The 4,493-nt window shown below is 38.7% G+C and overlaps 1 non-coding gene across 1 annotated transcript; it reads right to left on the reverse strand.

Moving 5' to 3' along the window:
* Positions 1–1,000: 1,000 nt before the first annotated feature.
* On the reverse strand, positions 1,001–1,138 carry LOC119931858. The gene has a single exon (XR_005452165.1). It is a non-coding gene; the product is annotated as a small nucleolar RNA SNORA7 (small nucleolar RNA).
* Positions 1,139–4,493: the final 3,355 nt, after the last annotated feature.

Below are 4,493 nucleotides of genomic sequence, written 5' to 3' on the forward strand. Positions count from 1 at the left end.
CTGCCATCCATGCTAAATACATTAATATCATGTCATAAAACCAAGCTGCATCATTTTCCATTATTTTCAGACTTCCTAATCCTAATGGGCATCTCCTGGGTCTCAGGAACAATAACGACAGCACACTGGTATCCTCAAAATTTGAACAGAAGTCCTTTTAGATAAAAGGGGCCAGTTATGGAAAAAAAAATGGTTTTCTCTGACTTTTATTTTTGTTCATGGTCTGCTCTTTTTTGTACTTTTTGCCTTTGATTAGAGCTGGAAAAAAGCACAAAGCTTAGTTCACAATCCAACCCTCAGGTTCTTATGTTCAAACCAAAAAGCTAACTTTTCCGTTTTCAAATTTGGCTGGTAAACAGAACTTTATGACTTTCAGGGACACAGTGGAAAGGTTCAGAGGGTTCCAATGTTTTGCGGAAATGCCACTGTAATGAATGTGGTGCAAGCTTTTGGGAAATGAGATGACTCCACGCCACCTGAAATATACCCAGCTGTTAAAAATGAAAGGTTTAAATGCTAGGGCAAAGAACCGTCTGGGTTCAGTTGAATCCAGCTGTCTTCAGATAGTTGTCAAAATGAATTCCTAACCTAAACTAGAGCTCTATTTCCCCCATCATCTTCAACACCTGGGCAAGTTGAAACGGAAGACGGTATCTCCAAATGGTTAGAAAAATTATTTCAGTCAGATACTTCTATCATTTAATATTATACTGAAGCAAGGAAAATCTAACTTACCAATTATCATTATTATTTTATGGTATTTTTAAGCGCTTCTTGTCTTCTCTTATGCTGTCGAGCCATTTCCGACTCGCAGCGACTCCATGGACTCATCTCTCCCAGAATGTCTCACTCTCCATCTGCAATAATTCTGGTAGTGTATCCTTAGAGTTTCCTTGGTAAAAGTTCAGAAGTGGCTTACCATTGCCTTCCTCATGTTAAACTTGAGTCTCCACCCTCGACTCTGTCCCACGCCGCTGCTGCCCAGCACAGGGGAGTTTTGACTTGTAGCAGATTGCCTTCCACTCACTGGCCACTGCCCAATCTAGGAATGGAATGGGTATTCTTCTGCTTGACTCTCCCTCCCATAGTCAAGACTGGTAGAGTACTGGAAACTCCCCAGGTGCAACCCTGAGAGGGGTTTAAGCGCTTACTATGTTTCAAACAGTGTTCTAAGTGGTGGGGTAGTTACAAGATAATCAGGTCGGACACAGCCCCTGTCGTGCATGGGGCTCACAGTCCAAGTAGGAAAAGACAATTCCAATAAGTCAATACTAGATCACATGGGTTTCTAAGGATGAATGGTCTCAGTCAGACTAATGACTGAAAATTGATGAAAAGTAAAGGGTTTGTTCAAGGCAACATTATCAACAGAATTTATTGACCATCTGCTACTGTGAGTTCATTGTAGGCAGGGAAGATATCTACCAACTCTGATTGTACTCTCCCAAGTGCTTGCTTAGTACAGTGCTCTCCACAAAGTGCTCAATAAATACCATCGATAACTATGGTCATCTACTGTATTTAGACTTCTGTTCTAGGCCCTTGAGGGGCATGCAGTAGTGGAAGATGTGATCTCTGCCCTCAATCTCAGGCAGAAGACAAGTCAATTTACACAGAGAAGCAGCGTGGCTCAGTGGGAAGAGCCCGGGCTTTGGAGTCAGAGGTCATGGGTTCGAATCCTGGCTCCGCCACAAGTCTGCTGTGTGACCTTGGGCAAGTCACTTCACTTCTCTGAGCCTCAGTTACCTCATCTGTAAAAATGGGAATTAAGACTGTGAGCCCTACGTGGGACAACTTGATCACATTGTATCCCCCCAGTGCTTAGAACAGTGCTTTGCACATAGTAAGCGCTTAACAAATGCCATCATCATTATTATTATTATTATATACATTTCCAGTAGCGAAGGGAGTCTGAGAATATATATATATATATATATATATATATATATATTCAATTGTATTTATTGAGTGCTTACCTTTTGCAGAGTACTGGACTAAGTGCTTAATATATATAGTGTTTCTAAACTGAATAGTAATGTTTGACTTATTGTTTCTCAGTCTCCATGGAATTTTAGGGGGTATAAAGGCAAAGCAGGACTTGACCTACTCAAGAAACTTTTGTCAGGAAAACTGCCTTCCAAATAAATGTTTAAAAGAAAAAGGTGGAAATAGAGGGAAAACTGAAATTGGGTAATAAAACATTGCCATATGCACCGGTTAATTCTCTGCCAAAATGTTTGTTTGCTGTTGTTCTATACACATGCTGAATTTATCTGAAACATTTGTTTGAAAGACATTGCCTTATTGAGTGTGGTGAGGGAAAGGAAATACTAGATGCAATTAAGTAGATTACTCTTCTATTAAGAAGCAAACCCCATTAGAACCAAGTTGCCCCTTAGTGTCCAGAGCTTCACTTGTAGATCAAAATATATTTGATTTCTGACTTGCCCAAGGTTTGTGTTGAACAAAAACATAAATTTACCTCTCCTGATATTAGTGATATCCTCTCCTTCTTTCAAGCTTTAAATTCTTCAGAATACTGTTTCAGAGTCTCGTTCAAGAAAATAAAATTGAAAACGCATGAAAAATTTGAATAATCTCTAAGCTTTTTACCTGTCATTTTTTATCCAAGAAGCTCAAAACATATCCAGTATATAAAAGTAATGTTCATAAGACCATTGGTTAACAGGAAATAGGGATTACACACCGTATTTTGCAGTTGCAAGCCAAAGGATTAGTATCCTAACCAACTGCATGAGAAAATCAGAGACAGAGCCAAGAATAGAGTCCTGATCTTCTGACTTCCAATCTAATGCTTTATTCACCGGACGAAGATGCACATAACCATGAGAAAGGCACATAGACCAGTCTGAAATGCATATAAACCATTATAACAAGGGCTTCATAAATAGAGCTTTGAATGCTGTATTACTCATAAACCCACATATCAAAATATTTAAAATTCCTCTGTTTCCATATCCACTAAATTGCTAATAGTGTATGTTCAGAACCATGGAACTGTTTTTTAGTCAATTGACTAATGAGCAGAAGTTAAGAATTCTGGGCATCTGAAAGAGCGGGATTCAAAACAAAAAGCAGTTAAGGATGAGAACAATTATGCATTCAACCAAACTGGTTCAAAGCCTCACAGTCATTTCAAATTTGAAAATAATTCCAAAGTCCTCACTCTTGTTGGACTTCTAATTTAAACTATGTTTATTTTATTGTGTAAGTAATTAACAGAGCATTGCTGTCTTCCCCCCCCACACACACACACACAATTTATCAAAGAAAATGGCTTAAAAGCCTAATGCAGTTAAAGACAGAAAATATTAAACTTTTCAAATCATCATTTCTCTGGCCTTTTCCTCACCCCTGTCTTCTATCACTTTTTTCTTAAAAGACATTATGTGTTACGAGAGCAAAGCAGCCTGGGGAGGTGATATTTTACCATCGTCTCTGCTATTAATGCAGTTAAAAAATCCTCAGACTGGAAAAATCAGACAGCTGCATCTTCCAGGTTCACATGTGCCAACTCCATCTGTTAAATCATTAAAACACAGACTTGGCGGATTCTGTAGAAAAACACATTTGTTTTCACTATAAAGAGGAAGAGTAAACTTTCGATTCAGTTCTTATAAGCTTTCCAATTACTTTAATGTGTAAAGCTACCCATACCAAAGCAGGAAGCATTTAACATGCTATAGAAAAGAAATGGAAGCTTTCATTAAATTATATTCTTTGTTAAATTATATGTTATATTACTACAGTGGCTTAACAGCCGTTTAATAGTAATGAGTTATGGTATACCAAAACTTGCAACTACATTAAATGGCATTATAATTTGCCCTTTCTAAAGTACATCTCCATGAAATGCCTAGAATAGTAGGCCTTTGTTCTGACATAGTCCCTATTCTCTAGCTTAGGGGTGCTTATGATTTACATTTAGGATTTACATTAGAACAGCAAACCAGTGGGAAATATGGAAGGGAAGAACAAAGAAGGGAAGAGATAGCCCTTTCTGAATTATCTAATCCCAGAAAAATGGGCAGATTGGAGGATTGTCATGCCTATAGGGGCCAATGAATATCCATAGTTTATTATACTAAAGCTTATGATAGGAGAAGGGCATTGATAATGGGAACAGAGTAGTCAAATGTAATAAGGTTTAAAATCCTAGCAGAAGGCCAGATTTCCCCAGTAGGTCAACTTTAACCTTCTTGCAGGCAGAGCCAGACTAAATTTCCAGTAAGTTCCCAAGACTTAGTGTCAGTACTCCATAAACCCACAAAAACATACTCCCCTCTCAGAACTATCACAGCTATTTTTAGTCCAGCATTTGCTAAGGTAGGAGTCAGAGTATAAAGTGACAGTCCCAGCCTGAGGGTCCCAACCCACCACCCAAAAATAGCAGTTTACTGAAGCTGCTGAGAGCCTTACCATGACCACAGGGCCTGAGGAGTCGGTGACAGTGGTAGCAACAGTTCAGTAGA

This window comes from Tachyglossus aculeatus, chromosome 8 (genome assembly GCF_015852505.1).
Source record: "Tachyglossus aculeatus isolate mTacAcu1 chromosome 8, mTacAcu1.pri, whole genome shotgun sequence".
In the NCBI taxonomy this organism is placed as follows: Eukaryota; Metazoa; Chordata; class Mammalia; order Monotremata; family Tachyglossidae; genus Tachyglossus; species Tachyglossus aculeatus.